Here is a 12,691-nt window from a genome sequence, read left to right as displayed (position 1 = left end):
AATATGGTGGTGGTGGTTGTAGTCAGTGACGTACGTGCGGTAGGGTTCATAGCTGGTGAGGCACTGACGTCATCAGTCAGATTTACAAATATATATACACTCTACAGAGTAGACTCATTGCAAAGAGCTGAAGGCGACTGATTGAGCCAAATTAATTCACCAAGAGACATGGAAAAATATTGATTTGATGAAAAAATAAAAATAAATTGTCATTTGACTGTAACAGTTTGAGTTATGATGGATTTCTGCATTTGTAACACATTCTAAAACTATAACCCACATTAAGCACATTTCATTACAGAAACAAAACATGAATAATTATCGCTGTCTTACCTCTACTTATAAATTAAGTCCATGCGCCGCTCTTTCTGCACAAAAATATCTTCATTTTCCAGTAAAAGTTCTCATTATCTTCTTCAGTTTTAAAAGTCTCTCAGTCTCAGTGGAGCTCACTGCCAAGGAGGAAAGCCTTCCTTCATCAGTCCTGTTCCAGCTGGATGTTTAGAGTCTTTTCAAGTGCTTTACTTGTTTAGCAAAACTCGCTAATAATACATCCATAACTTGCTGTCGCTCTACGTTTTGGATCAGGAGCGGTGCTCCTTGAGCGCCCCCTGCCTAGAGGCCAATGAACTGCCGGCCTCACCTACAACCAGCTCTTTGCCTTTTATGTTCGCGCAGCAGCACAAAAACATGTTACCTGCACAGTTTGATGACCAAAACACAATTCGTAATCCACATATATTAAATTGTGGAAAATCAGCTCATAATTGTTTAAACAATTGAATTTATGATCTAGAGACAGGAGGATGCATTCACAGAATGGAAGCCAGCGCAGTTAACATGGGATTGCGCAATCCCAGGGGAGGCCAAGCGCGCCTGTTTAGGAACCATGACAATGTGGTGGGCCAGTCTAATCCAAAATGCCAGGGCCGATTTTTTTTTTTTTTGTCCCAGTCCACCGCTGAGCGTGTGCTAAGTCTTCCAGAAACATTTGTCATCTGGCTGATCGCATGCTAACCCACAGGTGAGAAGCCTTTTCTCTGTTTGATGTGTAGAAAATGTTTCTTCAAGCAAAGCAATCCAAGTGTCCACATGAGAATCCATGGTGATGACAGGCCTCACTCTTCAGATACATATTAAATCAATAACTGTTGTAAATTAGCTAAACACAACATACAAGTCAGTTTAATCATTAAAGGAAAAGTCCGGTCAAAATCAGTAATTAAACTGCATGAAGTACTTTAAATATAAAATTATTACATACTTTTCAATAAATGATGAGTTTTCTTAATTAAGAGTAATTTTCATTTGAATCTACTTTGTTGGGCGCATCCATCTTGGTTTAGAACAGTTCTTCCACCTCCCAGTTTGTGACGTCACAGTGCAGTGCAATGTTATCAGGGAGTGAAAACTCATATTTAGAACCAATCTCTGCTCAAAATGGTGATCTGCACCGTCTAATCTATTTTCAGCAGTTATCAGTTATTGCAGCCGTAAACTGCAGAAAATACAGGCGTGGCTGCTCCTTCTGCCTTTAACTCACTCTGCTCCTATGTCAGGATGAGCTCCAGTGCGTTATGAGGCGGAGGGATATTTCAGCGTCACTTAGTTTAGAGCCGAAACAATCGACTTCACTTTCAGAAACAAGCCCAAAAAACTGCAACCCGCAATTCATGAAATTTACAAGCGACTTTAGAAAAAATAAGACCAAAGTCGCATAAAATAAGTGGGCTTTGCAACAGTGAGCATTCTTTCTAAGTGCGTTGTATCCCTCTGCCCCTCTGGTCGGGTAAACAAATGTTCCGGCAAATTCTACATTATAAAAAAGAAAAACCTACCGAAACGTCTTGCTCTGTTGTCATCTTGAAGACATACTTCTTCCAAATGTTGGCTACAGACGACGTGTTTTCTCTCTGGCCAGAAGTTAGATGGCAAATCCTCCCTCTTCAAGTAGGTAATCCAACAAAAGAACCCGGTGGATCATGAACTGGAAAGGTGAAAAAAAATTGTTTCCACTTGTATTGTTACATCCAACTGCCATGCACGTGAGCATTGTTGCTTTAATAATAGCTCTCGCGAATTTCAATGGTGAAGTCCTCTGTAAATCCAAAATAATTGTTGATCGTAGCTGTATACAACAGCTCCTATTGAATAGGGGGTTTTCAGCTGACGTCACGCTCACGTGACTACTCAGCGCGTCCGCCATATTGGGTGGCAGTCGTTTCGCACCGTTGACCTGCATTGTATGACGCCTTAGGCAGTATTGGAAGTGAACAATGGGGAAAACGTGTTTAATGGTTGGTTGCACGGCCCGTGGAGGTGGAGATCAACGCTTTCTATCGCCTACCAGCCGTAATAGTGAATCTGTGTGAAAAAAAAAAACAGCTGTCTGAACAACGCCGTCACCTATGGCTGACACGGATATCCAGGTCCGATTTGGACGGTGTTAAGCTGGAATACGCCAGAGTCTGCGGTGCTCACTTTGTCACAGGTAATTAACTGTTAAGTATTTAAAACATATAAGAAGAATATATTAATAATAGGGCTTGGGCGTTATGACTTATTACTTTCCGCGGCTGTCATGTTGACTGCCTCCGCCGCCTCTACTGCCTATTACTACCGCATACTGTACTCCCTCTCTCAGCCGTGTTTTAATTTGATTAATTTCACCTTAACTTGATTTCAACCATGGTAAACCGTTGCTGTATTGTGGGCTGTAACAGCGCAACACATGATCGCCATGGGAAAAACATAGAAACAGATTAATTTTCCACCGCTTTCCTGCCTGGAGGCGCAACCACGGAGAACAACTGTTAGCGATAACAAAGAGTCGTCGGCTCGCTTGGATCGCGGCTGTAAGTCGACCGATCATAACTTTCCACAGTATCCCGATGTCAATGAGAGTGTGTTCTAAACGTTTGAAACACATAGCAGCTAGTTAAAAGTACATTACATGCGCGAGTGGTTGTTAGCGCTAACGGTTAGCATGTGCTAACCCGTCTGAGCACAGCTTACCTTTGAACGAGTTACAGAGATAAAGAGATCGTCGGCTCGCTTGGATCGCGGCTGTAAGACCGAACATAACTTTCCACAGTATCCCGATGTCAATGAGAGTGTGTTCTAAACGTTTGAAACACATAGCAGCAAGTTAAAAGTACATTACATGCGCGAGTGGTTGTTAGCGCTAACGGTTAGCATGAGCCAGAGCCCGGCTGAGCGCAGCTTACCTTTGAACGAGTTGCTGTGTTCCCACTGTTTGCTGGCTTTATGATCTGCAGCTCCTACCGGCGCCAATACGGTAAATACAACTTAATTTTGCACTGGTCATTGTTCTGCTTAAATAATTAAAGCCACGAGCGGCGTCGATCGGCCCTGCAGCCAAGCGCCTTTGCGCACCGCCCGCCGCCGGCGGGCGGTGCAACACATTTGCAACACATTTGCGTCGGATTGTTTACATTTTTACCATCTTATTAAAACTCACCCGTCCACGTATGATGGCGATTTCCTTGATGTACATAACCAGATGTGAACTGGTTGTGAGCCTCTAGATCCTTGTAAGCTCTCATTTCCTCAAGAGTGTGCAGAGGGTTTTCACTGAACACCAGGTAATGCACTATGTCGCCGTGCTCTACATTTGGCCAATCATCTGGATTACGGCTAAACAAGGCACCGTGGAGGGCATACGGGTCCGTATGGTCGATCACGGAACATTTCCTCAGATATACGTCCTTATCTGGTCGCTCTAGCGTGCTGGCGTACTTATCCATTCGCGATACGATAATACGTGTAAGACAACTAGAGATAAGGAAGTGTGCCACCCAATATGGCGGACCGGAAGTTGGCCAGTGACGTCAGTGAAAACACCCTATTAGCTTGTAGAGCGCAGTGCCTTACCACACAGAGACGTCACAGGATGTGAGGTCACATCCTGTGATGTTCCCAAATATGGGCAAAAATGGCCGCCCCCGGGATCAGTGATTGTGAGGACAATTTGTTTCTATTTTTTTACTGATTAACCCTAAATTTATTAAATCACCACAAACATATTAGTTTTAGGTATAGCTAATGATCCACTGATTTTTCCTTGTTGACCGGACTTCTCCTTTAAAACACAAGTTCCAACTTCTGCTTCTACTGAACAACTATAAAAGACTTGATGATCTTCCTTGGTGTGGTATTTAATAATTAGAATGACTGTTAGAATATTAGAGCCAGGTTTTAGGAGATTACATTTTCTCATTCCTCTGTTGTTCATTTGGAGAAATTTTGGGCTCATGTGACACCAAAATATGAAATTATCTATTCATCCTTCAAGGAAGTTTAACTTTTTTACCAGCAAACCTGACTGATTTTTAGCGCCGTTTATAGTTCATCCCACCCTGACAAAAACTATTTCCATAAAGAAAAGCCCAGATCATGATGCTGCCATCACCATATTTCACTGCGGATGTAATGTGTGTTTTAATGACGTCTGCGGTTGATTTGTTGCAAACATGCCTTTTAGAGTTCAGTTTCATCTCGGGGATGTGAACATCACCCATATTTACTAAATTCCTGCATGAACTCAAAAAGTGAAACATGGTTACTGTTTGTTTACCTCTTGTAACCCTGAACATTTTTTGTGTTTAATTGTACAGAATGTATTTGTAATTGTATGAATGTTAAAGGTAGAAATGTGGAATTTTCTGTGGTCATAGCTTACATAAAAACTCAGCTTTTGGGGCTTGTATGAGGTCTTGATGTTGTCTCACTGCTTGTAGGAGGTGATTTGACAGAGCGGCTCTTTTCGATGTGGTCTTGGCTCAGGCAATCAGCTCCCAACTGTTTATAGTTCAATAAGTCACCCCTTCTAGAGAGCTAGCACAACACAACAGAGTGCGACTATTGTTCTTATCCAGATCAATACTGTCATCCTTTACCTAAAACCTCCTTCAAGCAATTTCCCAACCAGAGATTCTTGTCGACAATTAGTTTCATCATAGTCTAGAAATTCTACAATGTTATCATTACACGCAAATTAGCTTACATATGAATGTATAGTGAGGAGTATTTCACACTTTAATAAAAGCAATTTTCAAACGTGTCTTACCTTTCAATGCCTTGCTGTTGAATGTTATGTGTAACAATGTTATCCTGCTGATTATATGAATGTTTCTACTCATTACTATGTACCTAAGCTCAAAATTATTTCATTCAATATGGGGTTGTTTTAATAAGAACCTTTATTTAGGGATCTTTGTGTGGAACCTGTTGTTAAACCTTTGCTGAACTTTTTATAAATATGGTAAAGCTGTGTTTTTAAAGACCAAAAACAGTAAAACTCAGTTTTAAAGGTGCTGTAATTTATAGATTTTAAAAATATTCTTTTATCAGAGGCATTGCTACATATTTTTTCTTATTTTAAAAAGCTTAATTGAGAAAAAAAGAAGTGGTCGGGGTCCTAAAATTTTTACTGAAAAGTCATTGGTTAATATTCAAGTTTTGGGAGTAGCATACATAGAAATATATTAAAAGTAGATCCTGTTAAATTGGGGGAAGTAGTCACCTCTCCTACTTGGCCATAGCAAAACAAGAGAAGATGCCCCCTGCGGGATTGTCGTGTTCAAATCTACGGACTGATGAAGTCAGGGCTCCGACAATAACATTTCACATGAACATATATTATTGCTTGTATATTGTGAAAAGAATAATATAACATTACTATAATCAGCAGCAAAATGCCAGTAAAGGTTTGATATTGTATGTCTGGTTATATTAGGTTGCTAAGATTATCTATTTAAAGTTTCAGTAATCCCCTGACATTTTTTAGATTCACTGATAAAACAATGCTGCTGTAAAAATAAATCAAATATTGCTGTTATAACATCATTCACTATCAAATTTTATATACATATGTTTTTCCCGCTATCAAAAGCATAATACCTGTGATGTCTGATATAAAACACAATACAGATAGTACATCTGACAGGAATAGTTTTGAAAGCTGACTCACAATTTCAGAAGCTTTCATGCAAATATCTACAAATATTTTAATTATTAGAATTTTTTTCAGCGGAAACCAACATGTAATGTTAAGCGACCATCCTGTTTGTAGCATCAATTGAATTCAATTTTATTTATATAGCGCCAATTCATTAAACATGTTATCTCTAAGCACTTTACAAAGTCAAATTCAATCATATTATACAGACTGATCAAAAATTTCCTATATAAGGGAACCAGTTAATTGCTTCAAAGTCCCGACAAGCAGCATTCACTCCTGGAGAAGCTTAGAGCTACAGGGAGAGTCATCTGCATTGTACATGGCTTTGCTGCAATCCCTCATACTGAGCAAGCATGAAGCGACAGTGGGAAGAAAAACTCCCCATTAACGGGAAGGAAAAACTACCAGCAGAACCGGGCTCAGTATGAACGGTCATCTGCCTCGACCGACTGGGGTTACAGAAGACAGAGCAGAGACACAACAAGAGAGACAAAAATGGACAGAAGCACACATTGATCCAGTAATCTGTTCTACATTAGATGGTAGTAGCGGGTGAGCTGTCTTCTCTGGATGATGTCACAGTTAACAGAACGTCAGACCAGGTGTACCTACTATGAAGAGAAAAGAGAGAGAACTAAAAGTTAAAAGCTGAAATGACAACAGTCATTTCAATGTAATGCAATGCAAAACTGGAGACCAGTAGAAATCAGTAGAGTGAGAAAAATAGACCCTGATGTCCTCCAGCAGCCTAAGCCTATAGCAGCACAACTATAGAGATAGCTCAGGGTAACATGAGCCACTCCAACTATAAGCTTTGTTAAAAAGGAAAGTTTTAAGAGTAGTCTTAAAAGTAGACGGGGTGTCTGCCTCACGGACCAAAACTGGGAGTTGGTTCCACAGGAGAGGAGCCTGATAGCTAAAGGATCTGCCTCCCATTCTACTTTTAGAGACTCTAGGAACCACCAGCAGACCTGCAGTCTGAGAGCGAAGTGCTCTGTTAGGAACATACGGGGTAATCAGAGCTCTGATATATGATGGAGCTTGATTATTAAGGGCTTTATACGTTAGAAGGAGAATTTTAAATTCTATTCTTGATTTAACAAGAAGCCAATGAAGGGAAGCTAAAATTGGAGAAATATGATCCCTCTTGTTGATTTTCATCAGAACTCTTGCTGCAGCATTTTGGATCAGCTGAAGACTTTACCCCTTTCTAAAGAGTGATTAAAGTGTGTTTTAACACTGATGTTTTAAAGTGCCCCACAGCAGAGGTAATATAAGGACATCTGGTTTCTGATTGAACTTTGCCCTTTATTTCAAAATGATTGGGATTAATGGTTGGCTGTTTCCTGCTTTTCACAGCAGAACAGTTGGATAAAGATACTTTCCAGAAATAAGAGGAAACATCTGGTTGGGATATGTGGCTTGGACCGTTTCCAAAACACACACACCCTTCCAACTAGGGTCCTGCAAACGGTTGTATAAACATTCCAAAGGACTCTTGGTGTGGATTGATCCACGTGCACAATAAGACATATTTACATTTACATCATATGTCATACCGCATCCCTATAAATGAATAAGAGTTACCCCATATTGTTGGGGGATACTGCTGAATGAAGACAGCATATTGCTTGCTTTTCACCAGTTCTAAAGAACTTCACGTTGTTCCTCCTTGCAAAAACGATGAAAAAAACAATGTCCATGTTAACAAAAAGAATGATGAAGTAGAGGAAAAAAAGAATAAAAAAATAAAATGTTACGTTAGTTCTCCAGTTTTGCATTGTATTGGAATGACTGTTGTCATTTCAGCTTTTAACCTTTTGCTCTCTCTTTTTTCTTCATAGTAGGTACCAGTGTTGTAGTCAAGTCACTATGCCTCGAGTCCGAGTCCAGGTTCGAGTCTCCAGTGTTCAAGTCCGAGTCAAGTCCAAGTCATTAAAAAAAAAATCCGAGTCGAGTCCGAGTCGAGTCCACTACTCATCCGAGTCAAGTCCGAGTCGAGTCACTTATTGATCCAAGTTCGTTGTAGGAACATGCCGTGACGTGTGATGTATGACATGAATCAGTAACAGTCCATTGCACTAATAACTCTTTCGCTGTAGTTACCCTGGTTTTACTCGGTAAAACGACTGCTTTTTCCAAGTCTAAGACGTCTCCTAACCATGGTTTTTAAATATTGTTGTTATGGAACGTGCAACAGCGACTCGAGGTACGCTGATAGGCCGCATATGAAGGATGTTAAAGCCGCAAGCGGCGTCGATCGGCCGCGGTGCCGGCCGGCGGGCGGTGTTCGCGCACCGCCGCGGCTCCGGCCGGCGGTGCGGGACACCGCCGCGGCTCCGGCCGGCGGTGCGGGACACCGCCGCGGCTCCGGCCGGCGGTGCGGGACACCGCCGCGGCTCCGGCCGGCGGTGCGGGACACCGCCGCGACTCCGGCCGGCGGTGCGGGACACCGCCGCGGCTCCGGCCGGCGGGCGGTGTTCGCGCACCTCCGCGGTGCCGGCCGGCCGGCTGGGTTCGCGCACCGCCGGCCGCCCGCCACCGCAGATGATGTCACGCATTTTCCTCGCCCGTCCACCGGGCGATTCCCACAAACGCGTTCGGCAGCGTTCCCCCATGACTCACAACAAATCTGGAGCAGATCGGTCGATGCAGCGAGGAGATACAGCCGTTGGATAATGATAATGCATTTGGCCACCGGACCGGACTAAATTGTTCGGCGGGCCGGAAAATTTATACCGATTCCTGGACGGTGACTACAAACAGGAAAAAAAAAACGGCCGATGACGCAATGAACGCCGAGCAGGAGAAAAACAACGACTTACCTTCCTATCAACTCGGCCAGTTTCCCAGTCTTTCCGAGCCCTTGACACTCAATCCATCGTTTGAGCTGAACGTTGGTATGTTGTTCCACAGTTCTACCAGTAAAACGGGCGCCTGGACATCCTCTTGTGAAAGTTTAACAGCTGTAAAGTCGGTCATATAGTTGTATCTGTTGCATGTGTAATGGCTGGTTGCTACGTGCGCTCTCACACTGTTTGCCCAACCTTAGCGGCAAGGGGCGTTGCTCATGAGATGGTGACGTCACTTGCGCGGTACGACATTTAGATATTAAAATCATACATCAAATAATATTCTAATGACATATTAAAATTATAGCCTAATGATATTAAAAAAAGTCGAGTCTTTTTCACAATTTCCGAGTCAGAATGATCTGAATGTAGGAGTCCGAGTCCAAGTTCGAGTCATCAGTGCTCAAGTCCAAGTCAAGTCACGAGTCTCTAAATTTAGCTAATGACTCGGACTCGAGTTCGAGTCTCGGACTCGAGTACTACAACACTGGTAGGTACACCTGGTCTGGCGTTCTGTTAACTGTGACATCATCCAGGGAAGACAGATCACCGACTATTACCATCTAATGTAGAACAGATTACTAGATCAATGTGTGCTTCTGTGCTTGTTTGTCTGTCTTGTTGTGTCTCTGCTTTGTCTCCTCTAACCCCTATTCACACTGGATTAGTTTTACCAAGGGACCGCGTGTTATTAGAAACAATTGCAGAGATTATACATTTTTTTAATCCACTAATACAGAGCCCATTTCTATACTGTAGAAATGTTCAGGCTCCCTGCTGCTTGGAGAGCCAAAGCGTGCAAAGAAGTTGTTTAAGGTGTCAGGGAGAGTCGGTCATTATCAGCCTCTGGTTGATATGCTTGTAGTCCCTGATGTTCCTGATGCCTCTCCACATGTTTCATGGATTGTTCCTGCTGAGGTGGTCCTCCATGTGCTGCTTGTACCTTTGCTTGGCCTTCTGGACCTTTATAAGTTCACTTCTAGCCCTGCTGTAGGCCACTCTGTCTCCAGATCTGAGCGCTGCATCCTGAGCCTTCAGCAGGGACCGAGCTGTCCACCCATGGTTCTGGTCAGGAAACCCTCTGATTGTCTTTCTGGTCAGGAAACCCTCTGATTGTCTTTGTGGTAAGGAAACCCTCTGATTGTCTTTGTGGTCAGGAAACCCTCTGATTGTCTTTCTGGTCAGGAAACCCTCTGATTGTCTTTGTGGTAAGGAAACCCTCTGATTGTCTTTCTGGTCAGGAAACCCTCTGATTGTCTTTGTGGGAGGATAGCATCAGTGCAGACATGGATATAGGAAAGCACAGATGATGTGTAGCTTTCTAAGTCAGCGGCATCTTTAAACGCATCCCAGTCAGTGATTTCTAATCAGTCCTGTAGAGCTGAGCCTCTTTTGTCCAAACCTGGACGGTTTTTATTGCGGTCTGGTTCTGCAGGTCAGGGGCTTGTAGGCAGGAATCAGGTCCACAGAGATGTGATCTGATAAACCAAAGTGAGGAGCTGCAGCAGCTTTGTTTGCTGCTGGGATGTTACAGTAAACTTGATCTAATGTATTATTGTCTCTGGTCGGGAACTTAATGAAGAACTTAATAAATTTATGGAACTTGGGAGCACAGCCTTTAAATTAACATGGTTAAAGTCTGTTCCAGCTGTCAGTAAAGCTGCTCCAGAGCTAGCTTATCAGTAGCTTTCGACTGGAGGTATCCTGCAATGATTATCACAGAGCTGAGCTCTCCTTCTTCGCTTAACCTGATTCCTGGTTCTCCAACGCAGTAGAGGGGAGCCTCTGTTGTCCGTTGCATATCGGGATGAATAATGTGCGGTTTCGACTGTCGATACAATCTGTGCACTTCGGGGGTTGGATTGTAGTTCAAACAGCTCCTCTCTCTTGTATTGTATTAGAGTTTGGAGTGGTGATAACATGAATAAGAACACAAAAACAAACAAAACTAGAAAAAATTGCATTTCCTGTGAAAATGTAGTGTGAATGAATTAAGCTGAATGAGCAGAATAGCTGAAAGAAAAAGCTGTAAAAGAAAAACTCCGAGCTAAATTGCATTAAAGTTGAAGTTTGCGTAACCTTCTGCTGAAGGTTAAAAGAAAAAGAACAAATTGCATAAAACTAAGGATTAAGTAGCAGCTGAAATACTGTGGGGGCACAAAGAGCTGCTGAAAATGTCTCAAGAACAATAAATAATGTAGTAATATTAGATCAAGTACTACAAACATCATATAAGGATGAGCATAAACAATTAAACGTTCAGGTAAAAGGAGAGAAACTTCAAGCTGTAAGTTGCAGCTAAAATACTGTGGAAGCACAATGTTTTGATGAAGAGTGCTGAAGAAGCAAAAGCTAAGAAACCGTTGTTGCAATTTAAATGATTAGCGAAAACCTTAGAGAATGATCAACATAAAAATGAACTGCAGCTATTGGCTGAAGCTGTATTTTTGCTGGAAAGGGCTGAACAAGAGAAAGTTTAAAACAGTTGTTACAAAAGCAGACTTCTCATCTAATCACCTAAAATAACCCCTTACTGCCAGCATAAACCCCCAAAATAAGCAGAAATGTAAGTTTATGTTCAGATTTAGCAGATGTTAGTGCAGAAGAGTTACAAGCCTGACAGGTTTATGTTTGAGCAGCTCTAAAGTGATCCACATGCACCTCACCTCATTACTTGTGATCATGGCATTCGCTATACGACTATATCTTTTTTAATCTTTTGCATGCTCTAATGTGTGGGGGGGAAAAAAGCATAAATACTGTTGTGCATATGTCAGGTTAATTGTATGCACCCTAAGCCAGTGTCTGCCTCGAAGGGGATTTCATTATGGTAACACATGGTGACAGTAAAGGATTCTTGAATCTTGATTTAGCTGAAAGAAAAAAGTAACAGGAAATGGCAGAACATGCAGGATGGGAATGGAGTTTGAAAACTAATCTTTGGTGCAAAAGGGAAAAAAAGAATAGGCTTATAATGTTAGAAAAGCATTATTCACATATTTGCATGATACTAAATTGACAAATAGAATTTAGTTAGTGAATGTCATGTAGTTACATTCTCTTGTACAGTAGGTAACGATATGCACCTTCAAGTTATTTGCAATTTGCCATTAAAGGAAAATAGGAAGAACAATTATTAAAAATAACAATAAAATATGCCAGGAAAAATGGAATACAGATGGGAAAGGATGGCATTTAGATAAACTACAGAAGGAGGTAACTACAGGCCGATGTGATGTGATGAAAAGACAAGAGGAAGTATGGATGCCAAGACTAAGGACTGGGCACACAAGTCTAAATGGTGGGTTAAAAATGATAGGGAAGCACCCATAAGGGCCATGTGCATATTGTGGAGAAATAGAAAGTGTTGAGCATGTTTTAGTAAAATGTAGATACTACTCAAAGGAAATGAGAAGGGCAATAAAGGTACAAACAACTATGATAAATTTATTAAGTGAGCAAAAGTCAAATAATATAGTTAAAGCGATAGTTATTTAGAAGATACAAAATGAAGTGGGAAAAAAAAATAGAATTAACATTTTATAGTTGGTGGAGCACACCTCAGTCCGGCAGATGGCAATAATACACACCGATTGTAAACCTTCAATAAACAGAAGAAGAAGAAGAAGAAGAAGAAGAAAGGCATTCGGATGAACATTTAGCTTAGACTTAGCTTCTGAGAACTTAAGATTTTGAATCCTTTCCCCGAGCTGCCAACCAGAGACCTGGGTAAGAGACAAAGCTAAAGCCTCCTAGACTCTGACAGCATGTGCAGCTCGTCTTAACCGCTATTTGTCTCCGTTTTAGAAGAAGCGACAGCCTGCGAGGGAGCAGTTAGCATCAGAGCTAACTGAGA

Source organism: Fundulus heteroclitus, unplaced genomic scaffold (assembly GCF_011125445.2).
Source record: "Fundulus heteroclitus isolate FHET01 unplaced genomic scaffold, MU-UCD_Fhet_4.1 scaffold_46, whole genome shotgun sequence".
Lineage (NCBI taxonomy): Eukaryota > Metazoa > Chordata > Actinopteri > Cyprinodontiformes > Fundulidae > Fundulus > Fundulus heteroclitus.
Note: the sequence above shows the minus strand (reverse complement) of the source record.